This window comes from Desmodus rotundus, chromosome 6, assembly GCF_022682495.2.
Source record: "Desmodus rotundus isolate HL8 chromosome 6, HLdesRot8A.1, whole genome shotgun sequence".
NCBI lineage: Eukaryota > Metazoa > Chordata > Mammalia > Chiroptera > Phyllostomidae > Desmodus > Desmodus rotundus.
This window is the reverse complement of record NC_071392.1, coordinates 43097249-43119247: the sequence shown is the minus strand read 5'-3', so window position 1 is coordinate 43119247 and position 21999 is coordinate 43097249. Positions and strand designations below refer to the sequence as shown.

Here is a 21999-nt window from a genome sequence, read left to right as displayed (position 1 = left end):
GAAAAGTAGAGTCTTGGGAAGCAAAGATACCTTGACTGTGTGTCCTGACTATGTTGGTAGGCTCTCAGACAGGAGCACATGAAGTTAGAGACATCAAAATATTCTCGAGTACAGTGACTTCTCAGAGAGTTCTTTGTCTCTAGGACTCTTCAAATCCAGAGGGATTATAACTCCAGAGTATCTTTGTAATTCAGCTCTCCTTTAGTGGATTATGGGTAGATATCAAAAAGAATATGTGTGAATCAGGATCAAAAACAAGACTTTTCCCTATTAGAAAATAAGTTCCATAAGGACAGGGACTTTGTCTAGTTCAATGATGCAACCTAAGTTCCCAGAACAGAACAATTGCTCAAAAAATATCTGTATTAGGAAGGAAGGAAGGAAGGAAGGGAGGAAGGAAGGAAGGAAGAATGGAAGGAAGGAAGGAAGGGAGGAAGGAAGGAAGGATAGAGGGAGGGAATGAGAGAAGGGGGAAAGAAGGAGAGAACTGGGAAGATGTCACACCAGTGAGTTAAGGTATTAGAGAAAAGGAATTGAGTCCAGGGAATAGACTATAGTTCATTTCATTTAGGCATTGGTGGTCAATTCAGTAGTAGATTCTGGGGACACAAGAAGACCATCATCAGTCGTCTGGCCCCAAGAACTTCCAAGCTGGAGGGAAAAACAGATACAATACAATGGTGTTGAAGGCTGTTTCAAGGATGTGGGCTAAGTACTATGGGAACAGAGCAAAAGACTTTTTTAGAGTTAGTAATGGATTAACACTGGGATGAAAATCCGTTTCTAACTTTGAACCCCATGCTCATTCCATGAACAGTCTATATTTCTCAGGTACACCTTGGCAGGAAGCCTCTTGGTTTTATTAGTTTTGACTCCAAAATACTTTCAATTTAAAAGCCATATTGCAGATGATATCTAAACATGCCTTTTAGCAAGTTACTGTGACAGTATATTGAGGAAGAATAATAAACTACATTCTTTCTTCTTATTTACCAACCACTTTCAAAGCCCTGATTGCCATCCAAATGTCATCACAAAATTCTGACCTCAGCCCAGTGTCCAATATTGTAGCAGTGTTCAGCTGAGGTGTCATAACATCTTTTTGGATGACTGTATCATGTAACAGGGAGTTAAAGTGGAGTATAAACTAACCCCCATAGAATTGTACAGAGCCTATTTTAAGCTATACTGCAGCCAGAAATTGGTGTGTCCACGAGTGTGGTCATGTGAATATAACTTTCTTGTGTGGAGAAGTTAAAAAAAGGTTGAAAAACTACCACATAAGGGAAATGCCTGTTTTAAGAAGCAATAAAAGTCTGACAGAAAATTTGTTAAGTAGGAATTGTTCCTGAGTTGATGGTAGAGAAGAAGCCGTTCAAAGATACAAACCTGAAAACTATACTGGTAAGAGAGGAGATATGATGATAATTAGTTATGTAAAAACCAACAAGTTTATTCTGTAGCAGTGAGCAATTCCTGGGCATAGTCTAGTCTGAGAATCACATATTTTGGTATTTTTATTTAATATTGTGATACATTCCAAGATTATTGATAACCTGATAGATTTTTGTAACAATGTTTTACATAAAATAGCTGAATTGACATCCTCTGAGATATCACAATAAAAGATAAAGTTCACTCACACATCATTAAATGGCTTAAATATTGGTAGACTCTTGAGATACATAAACTGTTCTTACACTTCCCATCTGTATTTAACTGTAAATGCAATTGATATTGGATAACTTGGTTTCTTAATGGTTAAATTGACATTTATTAAAGTAGGGGTTTGAGAACAAGCTATTTGGTTTTGCTTGACTATATCTTCATAATGTTGCTTCTAGAATCTTCGACTCAATATTCCTAAAATCTTTATGATATCTGACACCATTTTTCTCCCTCATATAGAATCATCTACTTGGTAAAATTTTCATGTCTATTTAATAACCAAAGAAAAGAAAAATGGATGCATGACATCTTTCTTTTTATTCAATTTTCACCATGTTAACAGATAGAGAATACAAAAAACAGTATGTTCTAAAACTCACTTCTAAACATTAAATTATTTTGGACTTAACTGTCTTCCTAGGATTGCCTTCAAAGAAGAATTATTTAACATTAAATAACTAAATTTGTTTATGCATTAATTTAAAGCATATTTGCTGAAAACCTTTCATGAATTAAGTAAACTCTAGGTGTATTGTGGCAAATAAAACAAACTATATGCTTTCAAAGACTGTACAGTCTAGAAGCCATGAAAATTAATTAAGAGCTGCAATAGGTATGGTGAATGCAATGAGAAAGTTTAGGATAGGGAGCTCTGGAAGTATAGGAGGAAATTGGGAAAGCTGCTAGGTGAAGTGGCCTTTAAGTAGAGTCCCGAAAAGTAGAAGAAGTTAGTTTGGTAATGAAAGGTGATAAGGCAATGATTGTGTGAGAAGAGTCTGAGTAGGAGGAATACTGAGTTATGAGAGGGCATGGCTTCTTGGGGGGAATGCGGTGGATTAAAACTGGGTATCTGAAGAAGGGGTGGAGGAGATGACATGACACTGCAGAGGACAGGCGGGTGAGATAAACTTTATCTAGGAGTTTGAACTTCATCTGGAGGGCAAGGAAGAGCCCTGAAGGGTTTTTTAAGCAAGGCAGTGAAGGATTAGATTAGTACTAGAGAAATATCACTCTGGTTGTAGTGTAGAGAACAAATTATGAAGTGGCAAGTAAGGAAACAGAGAAACTAGTTGGCTTTTGATTTAGATAAAGAATCTCATCACCTAAATTAGGCAAGATATTGGAAAGTGAGATTGGAAAAGTACACATCTTGGAAGAATAACTTAGGAAGTACAACTGTGCCAGGATATAGTGTTTGCTTATTTGTAGTAAAGGAGAAGTAAAAATAAAGTATATAAAGACATTTTTAGCTTGGGAAGCCAGGTACCATTCACAGGGAGGGAAAGTATCACAGGTGAAGTTTGGAAGAAACAATGAGCTAGTTTCAAACATATTGAGTTGAATTCTTATGGGACTTTCAAGTAGAGATTTGAGGAAGGCAATGGATTCATAGGTCAGGAGTTTAGGAGAGATCTCAGCTGAAAATATGGATTTGGTATAATTAAATCAATACAAACATAATATGTAACAGTTAAAATACTGAAATATAAGTGTTGCATGCACACCACTAAAATATATTCAAGTAAAAACCAAATTTTTGAAATAAAGGTTTGCATATGACTATTCTCCTTGTGATTTATTAAAAATCTGACTTCTTATCTTTTCATTATCCATTTCTACTTATGTATACTTTGAGTACATATTTTTACATTCATCAAAATTATTTTAATATCTGCATAAAAAGCCAATCAAGTTCTTGGAAGTGACATCAGAGGAATCACAGCATGAGAGATCCCCTTGGCTTCTCCCCTAGAAGTTTCAACAATTTGAACATCTATAATTCAACAAAGAATTCCCTGTTCAATGCACAAATATGTGTGAGATACCAGTGCATTGAAACATCTAAAGGTGGGCAAGTGGGAGAACACCAGGGAGGTGGAGAGAACTGGGGAAAAGCTGAGACAAGCCAGCGATGCACCCTGCAGCTAGGAGCTCACAGTGGTGCTCTGCCCAGAGAGAGAAGGAATCAAGCTGTGGCTGGGACTCCCTTCATCTAGGGAGGAGAAAAGAGATTTGGTGAGCATTCTTGCAGAAGTGAGCAATATAAGCTGCAGCTGAGCCAAGTGACCTTGGCAGGGGTGAAGCACAGAGGTGCAGCCTTGGTTTTCTGGCAATTGTAATTCCAGACAGAGAAATAAAGCCATGGAGCTTGACCACTTTCCCATAACATCCCAGAGATCACCTCCCTGTACCCTTCATGTTGGGTTGCAGAGTACATTATCTGCAAATCCAAGAACTGGTACTACAGAATCACTTTTCCCCTGAGTGACAGGCTCATGCTGTGATGAATCCCAGGTTCAGGTGGAGGCACAGGGGGACATCGCAAAGGTTCACTGGTCACCGTTGCCAGCAGCACAAAGCAACAAAATAAGCATCCTGACTTCCTCAATTCATCCCATCCCTATGCATTACAGCTACACTGCAGAGGAAAGCATTTGGATTTCATAGATTTAGAGTCATATCACCCACCACATTTCCCCATGTTTGGTACCCTGGGATAAGGGTGACTGGATCACAGTGGAGACACCCAACCCACCTTCCCAGGGAGCACAGCCCATTTTCCACCACCCTGTGGAAATCTGAAAAGCCAGAGATGTGCAAGAGAGTTAAAAAGCTTGCAATGCAGCACCTCCTCCTGGAAAATAACAGTAAGACTTTGTATCAATCTACTAGAGAAATGCCATTCATACATAGATGCCTAGATGTAGAAGGAGTCCATAAAATACAATGAATATCCAAGGTAATGAGGCATCTCAGAAATAAAATGAACATCTCCAGAAAATCAATTTAATAACATGGAAATATGTAACTTAAATTACAGAGAATTCAAGATTGCAGTTCTAAAAAAAAACTCAACAAGACCCAAGAAAAGAGATATGCAATTTAATGAGCTCAGAAAACAAATCAACAAACAAAATGGGTACTTTACCAAAGAGATTGAATCTTTAATGAAGAACCAAACAGAAAGTCTGGATCAAAAGAACCCAATTAAAGAAATCAGCAATGAACTAGCGAGCATAGGAAATACAGCCAACAAGATGAAGGAAAGAATTAGGGACACTGAAATAGAAATCTAGAAATGATACAGAAAAAAGAAGAGAGAGACTTAAGCATAAACAAAATAAAAGAACTCTACAAGAACAGCCTGACTCCATCAGGAAGAGCAATATAAGAATAATAAGAATACCAGAAGAAGAAAAGAAGGAGAAGGGAATGGAGAGCAATAGACGATGAGAACTTCCCAGACCTATGGGAAGAGCTAAATCCTTGAATGCAAGAAGCTAAGAGAATACCTAATTACCCAAATCCAAAAAGGCCTTCCCCAAGACACAATGTATTAAAACTGTCAAAAATTAATGACAAAGATAGAATTCTTGCAGCTACCAGGGAGTGAGAGGAAAGTAACCTATAAAGGAAAGCCCATTAAGTTATCATTGCACTTCTCAGCAGAAACACTACAAATGAGAAGAAAGTGGAACCAAATATTCCAACTACTGAAAGAAAGAAATTATCAGCCAAAATAAATATGTAGCAAAGTTATCCTTTAGATATAAAAAAAATAAAGACTTTTCTAGACATACAGAAGCTGAGGGAATTTATCATCAGAAGACCTCCATTGCAGGAAATACTCAAGAGAATAAGTAATAAGGAACAAATGGTTACAAAACTCTGAGTTAGATCACCAATACACTTACAGCATAAAAGGTGATAATTTGTGACAACAGAAACATAAAAAGGGGAGGGAATAAAGGCCTGAATTTGCAAAGTAGGATGGAAATCAGATGCATAAAAAACCAACTACTAGATACATGAAACTATCTTTTTCATAAACCCAAATGTTACTACACACATACACACACACATAACTGAGACACATAGCTTAAAAAAGAAGGAAATGGAGTAAAGAAATATGGAATATCACCAAACCAAAACAAACGACAGAAACACAAAGGGAAAGAACCAATGGAGGCACACAGATACCAGAAAACAAAAGATAAAATGGCTATAGGAAATTCTCATTCATCACTAATCACCTTAAATGTAAATGGCCTGAATTCACCAACAAAAAAGTAGAGAGCACCAGATTGGATCAAAAAACAAAATCCAACCATATGCTGCCTTCTGGAGACACATTTACACTGCAAAGACAAAGATAGATTCAAAGTGAAAGGGTGGAAAATGATTCTCTGAGCAAATAAAATCCATAGAAAAGCAGGCATGACGAGAGACAAAAATGGGCGTTCTATAATGATAAAGGGAACACTACATCAAGAAGACATAACACTTCCCAATATATATGTGCCCAGTCAGGGGGCACCAAAATATATAAAACAACTACTAACAGAAGTAAAGGGAAAAACTGACAAAAAAAAAAAAAACATAGTAGGGAACATATTGACAGCTCTAGATAGATCCATCCAAACAAAATTAATAAAGAAGATTAGATTCAAGATGGCAGAGGAGCAGGTGGAGGCCACACTAACCTCCTCCTAGGACCAATATGGAATTACAACTAAATTGTAGAGAAATCATCCTAAATAACTAACTGAACAGTAGCAGGAGAGAATCCTTATAACCAAGGACAGACAGCAGAAACCACTCCATCACAAGGAGACTGTGGGGAGTGAAAAGGAGGTGAGAGAGGGTTGGCTGGGCTCCCACAAGTGGCAGCTGAAGTTTTGGAAGGATATTGAGTATTGGGTCTAAAACCCACACTGGGCTTCCTAAACTACAGCATCAGAACCAGAAAGAAACCCAGATGACACCCACGTGTGAAAAGAAGCAGGGTTTCTGTCTGCCAGGGAGAGAAACCTGCTAATGCAGAGAGCCTTTTAAGAGGCCAACACACAAAATTTGGTTTGCAGCCACTTACCCTGGGCTTTGACAGAGGGAGGGCAGAATGGACTATGGACACTTGAGAAGAGTCTGGGGTTAGTGGCTATGGGGAGAGAACTGAAGAAACAGCTACCAGTGTCCTTGCGCTGAGTCATCCCCATACTAAAAAAGCCATCTTTCTTGGGCAGGGGACTCCTCTGCAAATGGCATCAGGCTGAGGGAAAGCAATAGTCCTGCCTGCAGGAATTACTTTACCCCACCCCATGGTGTATAAGGCTGGCTGCTGATTACAGCTTAAGGCTATATCATTGACTAGTTTTACAACTAAGGCAGAAAATACAAAGAAGCAGCCAAAATAGGAAGACAAAGAAACAGACCCCAAATGAAAGAACAAGAGAATTCTCCAGAAGAAGACTAGATGAAATGGAGCCAATCAATATATCAGACAGAGTGTTTAGAGTAATGATTACACAGATACTCAACAGCATGAAAAAAAAGACATGGAAACCATAAAAAAGCACCAGTCAGAACTAAAGAATGCAATATCTGAAATAAATAACACATTGGAAGGAATAAGAAGTACATTAGATGAAGCAGAGGATCGAATCAGTGATTTGGAAGACAAGGTAGCAAAAAACACCCAGGCAGAGTAACAAAAAGAAAAAAAGAATTTAAAAAAATGAGGAGAGCTTAAGAAACATTTTGGACAACATGAAGTATAAGAAAAGCTGCATCATGGAAGTACCAGAAGGAGAAGAAGAGAGCAAGCAAGGGATTGAGAAGCTATTTGAAGAAATAATGACTGGAAAAATTCCTAAATATAGTGAAGGAACAACACACACAAGTTCAGGAATTTTAGAGAGTCCCAAACAAGTTGGACCCAAAGAGGCCTATATTAAAAATGACAAGGCTTAAAGTCAAGGAGGAAATCCTGAAATCCCCAAGAGAAAAGCAGGTAGTTACATAAAAGGGAGCACCAAGTAGACTGTCATATGTATTTTCAAAAGAAACGATTCAGGCCAGAAGGAGGTGGCATGAAATATTCAAGCGGATGAAAAGCAAGGACCTACAATCAAGGCTACTTTACCCAGCAAGACTATTATTTAATATTGAAGGAGAAATAAGGAGCTTCCAAGACAAGAAAAAGCTAAAGGAGTTTGTTAAAAACAAACCAGTACTGCAAGAAATGTTAAAGGGCTTACTTTAATTAGAAAAAGAAAAGAAAGAGAAGGAAAAAAAAACCTGAGGAAAATAGTCTAACAATAAAATGGCACCAAATATGAATCTATCAATAATCACTTTAAATGTAAATAGCTTAAATCCTCCAATCAAAAAACATAGTGTAGCTGAATGGTTAAGAAAACAAGACCCATAAGTATGCTGCCTCCAAGAGACCCACCTCAGATAGAAAGATACACACAGACTAAAAGGCACGGAAAAAAATATTTCATGCAAATGGAAAGTAAAAAAAAGCTGGAGTTTCAGTACCTATATCTGACAAAATAGACTTTAAAACCAAGGCTATAGTAAGAGAAAAAGAAAGACACTACATAATGATAAAGGGAACAATCTTACAAGAGGATATAACCCTAGTAAACATTTACCCACCCAACATAGGGACACCTAAATATATGGAGCAAATCTTGATGGACATAGAGGAAGAGATCCACAGAAATACAGTTATGGTCAGAGACTTTAACACTCCATTGACTTTAGTGGATAGATATTCCAGCAGAAAATCAACAAGGAGATAAGGGCCTTAAATGACACACTAGATGAAACGAATTTAATTGCTATCTTTAGAGCATTTCACCCCAAAGCAGCAGAATACACACACTTTTCAAGGGCACATGGAACACTTTCTGGGATACACCACATATTAGGATACAAAACAAGTCTCCATAAATTTAAGAAGACTGAAATCTTATCATGCTACTTAATATCAAACTCTACTATAAGGCCACAGTAATCAAAACAGCATGGTACTGGCATAAAAACAGACACATAGATCAATGGAACAGAATAGAGAGCACAGAAATATACCCACACCTTTATAGTCAATTAATATTTAACAGAGGAAGCAAGCACATACAATGGGCTAAAGATAGTTTACTCAATTAATGCTTATCTTCTCTGACCACAATGCTATGAAACTAGAAATCAATCACAAGAACACTGAAAAACATGCAAAGACATGAAAGGTAAATATCATGTTATTAAACAATGATTGGGTCAACAACAAGATCAAGGAAGAAATCAAAACTTCCCTTGAAACAAATGTAAATGAGGACACAACAATCCAAAATCTGTGGGACACTGGGAAAGCAATCTTAAGAGAGAAATTCATAGCTATACAGACCTATCTCAAAAAACAAGAGAAAGCTCAAATAAACAATGGAACTTCACACTTAAAGAAACTTGAAAAACAACAACAAAGCCTACAGTGAATAGAAGGAAGGAAATAAATATCAAAGTGGGAATAAACAAAATAGAGTCTAAAGAAAGAATACAAGGTATCAATGAATCCCAGAGCTGGTTCTTTGAAAAGATAAGCAAGACTGACAAACCTTTAATCAGACCATCAAGAAAAAAAGACAATGGACCCAAATAAATAAAATCAGAAATGAAAAAGTAGAATAAACAACTGACTTCAAAGAAATAACAACGATTGTTAAGAAAATACTATGAATAACTATATGCCAACAAACTTGGAAACCTGGATGAAATAGATGAATTCAGAGAAAAACAAAATCTTCCAGAACAAAATCGGGAAGAATCAGAGAATCTGAATAGACAGATTATACCTAGTGAATTTGAAGTAGTAATAAAAAAACTCCCAACAAACAAAAGTCCTAGGCCGGATGACTTCATGGGTGAATTTTGCCAAACATTCCAGGAAGAACTAACACTTCTCCTTTTCAAACTATTTCACAAAATTCAAGAGGAGGGGAGGCTCCCAAAATCTTTTTACTAGGCTGGCATTATTCTAATTCCAAAACAAGATAAAAACTCTACAAAGAAAAAACTTACAGGTCAGTATCATTGATAAACATAGACACTAAAATATTCAACAAAATATCAGCAAACCAAATACAGCAATGCATCAAAAAAAAACCATACACCATGATCAAGTGGGATTTATTCTGGTAATGCAAGGTTGGTACAACATTTGCAAATCAATGAATGTGATGCACCACATAACCAAAATGAAGGATAAACACCACATGGTCATATCAATAGATACAGAAAAAAACATTTGATAAAATCCAGCACCCATTTTTGATAAAAACTCTCAGCAAAGTGGGATTATAGGGAACATACCTGAATATAATAAAGGCCATATATGACAAACCCAGTGCCAACATCATATTCAATGGGCAAAAACTGCAAGTGTTTCCCTTAAGATGAGGAAAAAGACAGGGATATCCACTTTCACCTCCCTTATTCAACATAGTACTGGAAATCCTAGCCACAACAATCAGACAAGAAGAAATAAAAGGCATCCAAATTGAAAAGGAAGAAGCAAAACTATCATTATTTGCAGATGACATGATATTGTACATAGAGAACCCCAAAGATTCCACCAATAAACTACTGGAACTGATGAATGAATTCAGCAAAGTAGCCCAATACAAAACTAATATCCAGATATCAGTTGCATTTTTATATGCCAATAATGAACTAACAGAAAGGGAAATTAAGAAAACAGTCCTGGCTCTGGCTCAGCAGCACAGCGCAGCCGCCGCCAACCCGCCCGCTTCTTGGACCCGGCCAACACAGAGTGCACCTTCATTGCCATCAAGCCAGATGGTGCGCAGCGCGGCCTTATGGGCAAAATCATCAAGCACTTTGAGCATAAGGGGTTCCACCTCCTGGCCATTAAGTTCCTAAGGGCCTCTAATGAACTCCTAAAAGTGCACTACATTGACCTGAAAGATCGCCCGTTCTACCCTGGGCTGGTGAGGTACATGAACTCAGGGCCTGTGGTGGCCATGGTCTGGCAGGGGCTGAATGTGGTGAAGACAGGGAGGATGATGCTTGGGGGAGACCAATCCAGCAGATTCTAAGCCAGGCACCATTCACGGAGACTTTTGCATTCAAGTTGATAGGAACATCATTCATGGCAGCGATTCAGTAAAAAGTGCTGAGAGAGAAATCAGCCTACGGTTTAAGCCTGAAGAACTGGTTTCCTACAAGTCTTGCACTTTTGACTGGATCTATGAATAAGGGGTGGACAAAGCATCAGTCCCCTTTGGCTCCACTTGGATATTTCCCTGGACACAGCTGTCCATTCCATTGTCTTGGAAGCAATAGGATCGATCTTTGTTTTCTAAAGTACATTTACCAATAAAGCCTTTGGAAACTGGGGGGAGAAAAAAAAAAGAAAACAGTCCTTTTCACAATTGCTACAAAAATAATGATATACTTAGGAATAAACCTAACCAAGGATGTGAAAGGTATGTACTTGGAAAATTATAAGACACTGAAGAAAGAGAAGAATACACAAATAAGTGGAAGCACATACCATGTTCATGGATAGCAAGAATTAATATAATTAAAATGTCCATACTAACCAAAGCAATCTGTAGATTCAACACAATTCCTATCTAGATTCCAATAATATATTTCACAGAACTAGAACAAATATTTCAAAAATGTGTATGGAACAACAAAAGGTCCTGCGTAGTAACAGTGATCCTGAAAAAGAACAAAGTTGGAGGAATCATGCTTTATAGTACAGATTGACCCTAATATCAAACTGTACTATAAGGCCACAGTAATCAAAACAGCATGGTACTGGCATAAAAACAGACACATAGATCAATGGAACAGAATAGAGAGCCCAGAAATATGCCCACACCTTTATAGTCAATTAATATTTGACAGAGGAAGCAAGCACAAAAAATGGGCTAAAGATAGTTTATTTAATAAATGGTGATGGGAAAATTGGACAACTATTGCAGGAAAATGAAACTAGACTACCTTCTTACACTGCACACAAATATAAATTCAAAATGGATCAAAGATTTAAATGTTAGACCCCAAATCATAAAAATGATTGAAGAAAATATGTGCAGCAAAATCTCAGACATTGCTTGTAGCAATTTTTTATTGGATATATCTCTCCCTCAAGGGAAACAAAAGAAAAAATAAACAAATGGGACTGTGTCAAAATAAAATGTTTTGCTCAGCAAAGAAGTCATCAATAAAACAGATAGACAACCCACAGAATGGGAGAACATATTCGCCGATATATCTGACAAGAAGTTAATATCCAAAATTTATGAAGAACTTACAAAACTCAACACCAAAAAAGCAAATAAAGCATATAAAATTTAGGCAAAGGACCTAAATAGACACTTCTCCAAAGATGACATACAGATGGCTAGTATACATGTGAAAAGATACTCAATGTCACTAATCTTCAGAGAAATCCAAATTAAAACCACAATGAGATATCATCTCACACCTGTCAGAATGGCTATCAATAAATCAACAAACAACAAGTGCCAGTGAGGATGTGGAGAAAGGGGAACCCCTTTGCACCGTTGGTGGAATGCAGACTGGTACAGCCACTGCAGAAAGCAGTATGGAGACGTTTCAAATAATTAAAAATGGATCTGTGTTTTGACCCAGATATCCCACTTCACCGAGGTATCCCACTTCTGGGAATATATTCACAAAAAGCCAAAACATTCATTCCAAAGAACATAAGTACCCTTATGTTTATTGCAGCGTTATTTATAATTGTGAAGGTATGGAAGCAACCCAAGCGTCCATCAGTAGGTGAGTGGATAAAACAGCTATGGAACATTTACACAATGGAATACTACTTGACTGTAAAAGAAGAATAAAATGTTACCCTTTGTGACGGTATGCATTGCAGATTTGGTCCTGGTCCAGTCCTGTACAGTTCCTGGTCTGGGCATGGACAGGAAGCAACCAACCTCTGCTTCTCTCTTGTATGGATGTTTCTCTTTCCCTTCCTCTCTCCCTCTTCCTCCCTTCCTTTTTCTTTCTCTCAAGCAATGAAAAAACATACTTGAATGTGGACCAAAAAAAATGGTTAGAGGACCTGAACACTTCTCCCAAGAAGATATACAAATGGCCAACAGATATATTAAAAAATGCACAACTTCACTAGCTATTAAGGAAATGCAAATCAAAACTACAATGAGGTACCACTTCACACTTCTTAGAATGGCTATTATCAACAAGACAGTTAATAACAAGGTTGGAGAGGTTGTGGAGGAAAAGGAGCATTATTCACAGCTGGTGGGGATGTAAACTGGAACAATTACTATGGGAAACAGTATGGCTATTCTTCCAAAAAAAATGAGACTAGAGTTACCATATGACTCAGAAATTCTTTTTCTAGGTTTCTACCCAAAAAACTCAAAAACATTCATTTGCAAAGATACATGCATCCCTATGTTCATTGCAGCACTATTGTTGGTGGCCAAGACATGGAGACAACCAAACTGCCCTTCAACAGAGGACTGGAAAAAGATGTGCTACATAAATACAATGAAATACTACTCAGCTATAAGAAAAAGATGAAATACTACCATTTGTGAGAACATGGATGGACCTTGAGAATATTATGCCAAGTGAAACAAGTCCGTCAGTAGAAACTAAGAATCATGTGATTTCACTTGTATGTGAGATATAAAACTGAAACTCATAGACACAGATAACAGTATGACGGTTACTGGAGGGGAGTATGGGGTTGGTGGGGGTAAAGAGGGATGAATATATGGTGATGGAAGATGGTTTGACTTTGGGTAGCGGGCACATAATGCAATATACTATTCATGTGCCATAGAAATCTACATTTCAAACCTATGTGATCTTATTAACCAATGTCACCCAAATAAATTTAATTTAAAAAATGAAAAAAAAGCCACTCAAAATCTAGTTTGTGATATAAACCAGAATGCCCCTAATCCATTGAAGCAATAACCATTTCAATCCTCTCCTTAATCTCTATGACAATTATTCATATCCAGGAGTTAAGAATGGCCAGAATGAATAAAACAGACACGTCTGAACTAATGTAAGATTTTTATAAAGTGAGAAATACTGACTTTAACATTTTAATTTTTACAAAAACAGTGTAACTGTTTCTGTCAGTCAACTCTTCCAGTGAGCAATACCACTTGTAAAGTATTGTGAGATCTCTAGAATTGGAATGAATACTACAATGTGCCTTGTCTGACTTCAGTAATTCCAGTATCCAAGTCTCAAGTCCCCCCCTAATTTGGTATCTTGAGTCCTTACCCAGGGTCAGTTAAACTGTAGAGTTGCACAGACAGGCCAGGTTATCCACACCTACTAGAAGGGTGAGACTTCACTCTCTTTTTCGCTTTTTCTCTCTGGGAGAAGACCTGGAGCATTTTCTCTCTGAGCCCTTCGTTTCCTTCCCAGAGAAACCCTGTCATACAATATTTGGACTTGTGCCTCTTCCTACACAGAACTCAGAATTATCCACAGAACTAGAAGAATGAATCAGAATCCTTTGGGCAGAATGTTTACATGCCCAACATTCCACCCTAACTCCTCAATACCAGGGAGTTGGTGTTTTAAAATGTTTGCCATTGGTCTTTCTTCTTCAAGACCAATGAAATAGAATATCTTTTTGTGAATACCTGGGTAACTCCTTCAAAAAAGTTACTACCTTTTAAATTTCCCTAGATAAATACATGAAGAATTAAACACAACTGTATCCCCTCCCATATTGCCAAAGCCCTACTACAATGATAATGAGGATTAAAGAAACAAGAGAATAGGAAAGGAGAGAAAAGCAGATCAAGGATGGCAGCACAATTTTAAAGAACAAATTTAGGTGGAGGAGAGGTAACTAACCTTAGCACAAATAAGATGCAGAGATCTAGAGCTTGCATAGAATAATCAGACAGGATCAGTTAATTCACACTGTGGAATTCCTAAAAGTACCCTGGCTGAAGTGAAAAGCAGAAAACAAGACAGTTAAAGGGCAGTTTACTCACTGAACTCTGGACTTGTTGGCTACTTTCCCTCAGTCTTCTTCCTGAATCCAGGCACTGCCCTCCCCACCCCAATCTGGCAGGAGAATAGAATGCTGTTCTCTGGAGAAATGAAGGGTCCTAGGAAAAGACCTACCAATAATGAAACTTGGAGATGCCCCCCATCTTCTCCTGAAGAGGGCCAGGCTGCTGGTCAGTACACCTGAATGAAGAAGCCGCCAGTCAATAGCCTTCTTCAATAACATGGAGAAGTGAGCCCTCTAAATGCCCTCTAAATGCATCTCACTGCTTCATGCTGCAATATGCACAGCCAAAACTCTTTTGACCTCCATAGAAACCTCCAATGTCCAGACACCAAAACTACCAGAAAAGTAGAAACTGGGAGAAACAAAGACAGTTCCATTTTAGATGATGTTTAGTTATGAAATAAATACATGATGCTGTACGAAAGAATGATTAGCAAGATGAAGCAACAAGGGAAAAAGGAACTTATAAATTATCCTGTGTGTTGTGTATGTGTTGAAAATAGTATCCAGCAGCATTTAAAAAATTATTAGTGCATTGGGAAATTTAGCATTGCATAATTAGAAAATTAAGCAAATGTTAAAATGAAGCAATTATTAATTCATTAGAAAAAGGAAACATAAAATCATACATAGTACACCACTTGTCTCAGGAGTGAATAATATTTACATAGGCATAATAAAATAAATGATGGGTGAATTTAATGAAAAGTTGTGATTACCCATGAGGGGAAGAAGGAAGTATGAGTGTGTGTGTGTGGAAAAGAAAGTTAAAAAATTCGTACACTAGATTAGGAATTAAAATGTAATATCTAAAATTGATAGACCAACAAATGGCAGTACAAGAATATTGTTTTTAGACATGTAGTGACATAACGGAATGAATTACCAAAGAAGTTGAAAGTGATTGTCTTGAAGGAGGAGAATGTGGCCTAGTGACAGATGTAGCGTAACCCTCTTGTTATTAAACATTGGCCTTTTCATGCTACTTGACTGTTTACATATGTTTATATATGTATTCTTTGTCAGAATAAAAATAAAGGAAAATATATTTATCTGGCAATACTTTACAGAAATGTGCAAGTTTAATTTTGGGGTCTGTTTATCCCTCTTATATTTTAGTGTAAAACACATGTGCGTTTCAATAAACTCAATATTCCTCTCAATGGTCCCGATATTTGAAAATGTGGTTATGTGGCAGTCATTCCCAATATTTTTTCATGAGAATATTATTGGAGTTCTTTCTGAATTTCACCTGCTGAGAACCAGAATGTTCTATGTTTTATATAAAAGATCTTGGAAGTCCTGTCTACTTCATCTCAGGAAACTATGGTTGTTTACTTTGAGATACTATGAAAATCCTGTTTTGTTTCAGTATTCAGGAGCATCTTTTTTTTTTCTTTTTTAAAACTTTTATTTATTGATTTTTAGAGAAAGACATCAGTTTATTATTCCACTTATTTATACATTTGTTGGTTGTTTCTTTTCTTTTTTTAAAAATTTTTATTGTTATTCAATTATAGTTGTATGCCTTTAAGAGATATTCAAACTCTGCATTCCTATTGGAGGCTAAAGTACTTTCAACTTCTTAACTTTTTAATGGCTGAATGTTTTGGGCAATGATATCCCCTGCCCATCCCCCCTGAAATTACTTTCCCCAAATTTCCTATCCTAAAGCAAAGAAGTCCAAATCTTTACACTCTGCAATGTGACCTATAAGACATAGTAGCACACTTGGAAAGATTTATATTAAGGAAACAAAAAATAATTAACACAAGCAGAAAATATTTAGACTGTGTATCATTTGGGCTTGTTCCCATGCAAATACAATATAAGGGGCATAAAACATGCCTTCTCCTGGTCATTTAGAGGCAGTCAAGCCAGAGTCTTACTTAGCGGTGTCTCCTTAGACTGGAACATGAAAAACCATCAACAGAATCTACCCCCCAATTCAAAGCTCCATAGACAGTTCCACTGTCTAAACGGCGGTAAGGATTTGAAATATAACTCTTCTATACTTCAGCTTTTCTAACCCACACTCCAGAAGAATACAATCTCTTTTCTTCTTTTACTCCCTCCTCTGCATGTACTGTAATGCCCAGAACATTAAATACCTTTTCTCTCCTTTTGGAAGATTTCTTGTTTAAGATACTTTGAAGCCAAGTCTTTGTGATCATTTGATTTAGTCTTCACACCCAAAATTGATGGAAACATGGTGTTCTTTTATTTATGGGCATTTTTAAAAATTTGAATCTAAGAACACATCACAAGAATAAAAAAAAGGAAAGGGGAAAAAAAGGAAAGGGATTGGAAGTGCAGGCACAGTGTCACAGTGACTGGCCACATTAGCAAAGAGCCATGTATTATGATTGTGAAAAATGGGAAAATACTTCCCTATAGAATGTTTTTATGCTTATGTTGGTCATTTAGATATACCTTTTCTATCAAACACATTATTAGAAAAAATAAAGTGACATATAGGTTAAAAACATCATTTTAAAAAGCAAACTCCTATCATTACATAGTTTTTCATCAGATTTCATTTATTCTTTGCTTTCAGCCTTAGGAAAGGAGTTGCAATTAATTGATTAATCAAGAGTTACAATAATGGGGAAAGTTAATGGTGATTTTTAAGAGCAATCTGATCAAAGCTATAGCTCCCTGACTTTAAAAAGCCAGTTCCCTTCATAATGAGCAATGCCAGGCACTGGTTGCTAGGTGTCAGGGCTCATTCTTTCAGTCATCAAAGATTTCCTGTATTTTTTCCAATTACAATGACAGGAACAGTGAAGAATGCCAAGAAAACTGATAATGAAAAGTACTAAATTTTTCAAAAAAGTTTAAGCTGAACAAGGCACAGGATCTGGCTCAAAGGCAAAGGAAATATTAATTTTCTTGATATAATAATCTTTTTCTTAAAGGAGCAAATAATGATGAAATGCTCTATTATAGGTTCCTGTCAACTTAAAAAAATGAGCTTGCTGCTTTCTGACTCCATTAGATGACTCTTATGAGGAAATCTTATTTAGGTTGGAGACCTAGATGTCATTTCTGATGAGACAATGAGACCTGTGTGAAGACCATTTTGAAAGAAAGTTAACCTGGAAATGGACTAAGAAGTTTGAAGGGTGAAGCTTTCTTGACTCGGCAAATTCAGAATTCCTAAAAGGCTACAGAGAAATGTATATAAAAAGACTCATTCAAATGGTTAATGTTTAATTGAATAATTACTCTGTGCCAAGTAGTATAGGCACCAGAAGTACAATAATGATCAAAACAAGAAAGAGTGCCTTGTGGACCTTATAGACTGTTGAGATGGATTGCTACTAAAATCGAATGCATAACTACATTCAATATGTACACATAATAGATATCCAGAAGGAATAGGATTACAGGATTCCATGGAAGCAATATAGACTAAAGGAGTCAGAATAGGTTTTTTGAAAAGGTAGTCCATTAACTGATATCTAAAGAATGAGCAGGATTTAACTAGGCAACGTATTAGGGAGAGGGAAGTATGGGCAAGAAAAGTTGTTTAGACAAAGAGAACAATAAGCATCATGATCCTGAGGTGTCAAAGAATGTGGTGCATTTCAAAGAACTGGGAGTATGTGGCTGAAATATGTTGATGGGTAGTCAGGGCACTGAGAGAGATGATGCTCCAGAGATAGATATAAAATAGAACCTGAATGGTTTTTAAGATTATGTCAAGAATTTTGGTTTCCCCACTTATTGTTGACTTTTTGATTGATTGATCTATGGATTGCTTTTAATCCTCATACTAAATCCCATTATCCCATACATATACCTTAGACAAATATTCTAATGTACCTAATAAAAATTAATTTATTAGACTAATATTTATTGAGTACCTTCTAATTTGTGCCACATACTACTTTAGGAATTTGGGAAATAGCTGTGAACCAAATAGATTGAAATCTCTTATGGAATTTACATTTATACTGAGGAAGACAGAGATACAATGACACAATAAGTAAAACATAACTTGATTAGAGCCCTGACAGATGTGGCTCAGTGAGTTGGGTGTTGTTGTGCAAACCGAAAGGTCTTGGTTTGATTCCGAATGCTCAAGGCACATGCCTAGGTTGTGGTCCAGGCTTCCAGTAGGGGGCATGCAAGGGGCAACCAATCACATATCACTGTTTCTCTCCTTCTCTTCCTCCCTCATTTTTTCTCCTTTAAAAATAAATGAATAAAGTCTTTTGAAAATAAGTTGATTAGATGTTAAGTTCTAAGAAGAAAAATGAAGCAGGATAAGGGAGCAGGTAGTACAAGAAAAACACATTTGGGCTTGCATATATTCCTGCTGATATTGATTGTTTTGTATAAATGCATTTAAATTCATGTAGGTGGCAATGTGCTGTATATCTGTCTAGTTCTTTTTTAATTTATTTCATTTATTCTGCTTTTCAAAAAAATTTAAGTAGAGTCAATATACAGTCTTATATTAGTTTCAAGTATACAGCAAAGTGCTTCTGCATTTATATACCTTACAAAATCACAATAGGTCTAGTGACCATCTGTCACTGTATTTATTACAATGTTATTGAGCCTATTCCCTATGCTGTGCATTACATCATCATGATTTATTTTACAAGTGGAAGTTTGCACTTCTTGATCCCCTTCTCCTTTTTTGCCCACCCCCCACCTCCCTCCCCTCTGGCAACCATCGGGTTGCTCTGTATATCTATGAGTTTATTTTTTCCATTTGGAAACATGCTCTTAAGATTCATTCATGCTATTAAAAGTATATTTATTGTAAATTGTGCTGCTATGAACATTAGAGAGCATTATGCTAAGTGAAATAAGCCAGGAGGTAAGGGGCAAATACCATATGATCTCACCTTTAACTGGAACATAATCAATTGAAGAAACAAGCAAACAAAATATAACCAGAGTCATTGAAGTTAAGAACAATCTAACAATAATCAGAGGGGAGTGGGGAGGGGATAGTGGGGAGAGAGGCTTTCAGGAACTACTATAAAGGACACATGGAGAAAACCAAGGGGGAGGGAGGAAGCAGGGGAGGGAGGTGGGTTTGGCTGGGGTGGGGTAGAGGGGTGGGGAGAAAATGCAGACAACTGTAATTGAACAACAATATATAAATAATTTAAAAATTGAACAAAAAGTACATTTAATTTGTTGCTTCTAGCTGTTGCATACCATGTGTTCCCATCATAGTTCATGTACCTATACTCCCAATAAGGAAAAACCAGATTGCCTACAGTTTCTTATTCTCAAGATAAAAGCTGTGTTGTGGATCCACAAATTTTTATATGTGTGTGTATGGGGCCGGGTGATGAGGAGTGCCAGTGGGAAAGAAGTGGGTCTGGTTTTGCATTTTGAAAAAATGACTCTGAATGTAATGTGAAAATGGGAGTGGAGGCAATCCAAAGTATATGTAAGTAAGCTATTTAGAAGACATATTGCAGCAATCCAGGAAGAAATAATGCATCTTAGACTAGCTTGATGGCCATGGTGAAAATGAGGAGAAATGGAAGGATTCAAATGATGTTCAGAAGTATATGTAGATTGGCCTTGGTGGTAGAATGGATGTGGAGGTGAGGGAGAAAGATGTCAAGAATGACTCAGCATTCTTGTTAGGCATATGGGTGGATAAAAAGTTATTCACTGAGATAGTGAACATTGGAACATGATCCTTTAAAAAGAAAGATTACATAGACCTAATATAGGTTAACATGCAAAATTACACAGTAAAATATTCTTTAATCTAACCATTCTATGCAGCAAAGATTATAATTCTATAATTACTGTGATGACTATAAGGGTGCAGGAGTACAAAGGATACTGAAGTCTGTTTGGAGATAAACTGAAGTTCATCAGCAGACCCTGGAGGAAAGCAGAGGAAAATCCAAGCACAGAGGCATGTTGGTGTAGATGAATGCAATATTGCAGAGCAACGTGAAGGAATTTGTGTTTCCTGGGGAGACATTAGTGAGTGGAGAGTAATGAGGCTGTGAGGAATGAGAAAGGCCATCACATTTTATGGCATAAGAATTTATTGCAGAAGTTGCTGTAAGCTATTTTTAGCAGAGAAGTACCATGATTAAATTTGGGGATTGGATTATTCTATCACCAAGAGAGAAAAGCCAAGAAGGAGACTCTTGGTGTTCTCTGAGACAGTTAAAATATGAAAAATGGCAGGGTCAGTGGGAATAGACCAAATGGGGCACATCCTTGGAAGGACCGGATGATTACTTGGATATTGTGGGGAATCAAGGATGACTCCTAGGTTTATGACCTGGGCAATTACTTTAGTAGCTATGTTATATACTGATATTGGGACTATAGAAGGGACAAAAGTTTTGAGGAGATGGTGTGCTCAACTTAGGAGAATTTTAGTTTATGTCTTTTCAATACACAAATGGAAGCTATATATAGGTTTAACCCATGAACTAGGTCTGAGTTGGGGATACAGATTTAGGGTAGGCCAGCTGATTGTAGACTATAATCTATAGACTACAAAGAAAAAGAATTAAGGCTAAGCAACTATGGGAGCAGCAAGTGTGAGCAAAAGTGAGTGAGAAAGAGTGGTCAAAGAGAATAAGAGGAGAGGAAAACCAGGAATGGGGGTGAAGAGAGGGAGAGAGAGCAAGAGAGAGAGAGCGATGTGTATGTGTGTGTGTGTGTGCATAAACATATACACATATATATGTTCACCACTATTTTCTCTTAAATGTTTTTCATCATGTGCTAGTTTTGAAATGTTTTCTAAAATGCGATTTGTGCAAACATCTTCTGAAATGTTACTTTGGTTTACCTCTGATTTCTCTTTTACATTTCAATTCAATTTATTTTTGCATGTGATAGCCTACTTCTGACAAACTATCCAGGTTTATAGTGTTTACATTTTATGGCATCAATAAAGTTTTAAAAGAGTTAAAATGACTGTTCTATAAAATTTCCCCTTGTCTTAAAGTTTACATGCTTTTGTATTCTGCTTAATACACCTCTCCCATAATTTCCTTTACAATTTTTCTTACTTTGCTTCTGTTTTTCATATATGTGGGCTATTTCTTACACAAAAAAGACTTCACAATTTCTAATTTTAAATTTTTACTCCCTTTGTTTCTTTTGTTCATTAGATTCCACACATAAACAAAATAGAACAGACTCATTGATACAGAAAACAGACTGACAGCTGTCAGAAGGGAGAGGGGTTAGGAGGCTGGGTGAAAAAAGTAAAGGGGTTACAGCAGAAAACCCCCCAAAAAATCATGGACGTATACAACAGCATGCTGATAACCAGAGGAAAATGGGGGTGAAGGGAGATAGAAAAAAGTAAAGGGGGGATAAATGGTGATGGAAGGAAACTTGAATTTGGGTGGGTAACACATACCACAATATACAGATGACGTATTACAGAATTGTACACCTGAAACCTATATAATTTTATTAATCAATGTTACCCCAATAAATGCAAT

At 36.8% G+C, this 21999-nt stretch overlaps 1 protein-coding gene and 1 pseudogene across 1 annotated transcript in view; one reads left to right on the top strand and one right to left on the bottom strand.

Annotated features, from left to right (window-relative positions):
• The window catches only part of MAGI2 (membrane associated guanylate kinase, WW and PDZ domain containing 2), a 1366741-nt gene that overhangs the window by 550698 nt on the left and 794044 nt on the right, over window positions 1-21999 (bottom strand).
• LOC112302176 (nucleoside diphosphate kinase B pseudogene) lies at window positions 7216-10731 on the top strand (annotated as a pseudogene).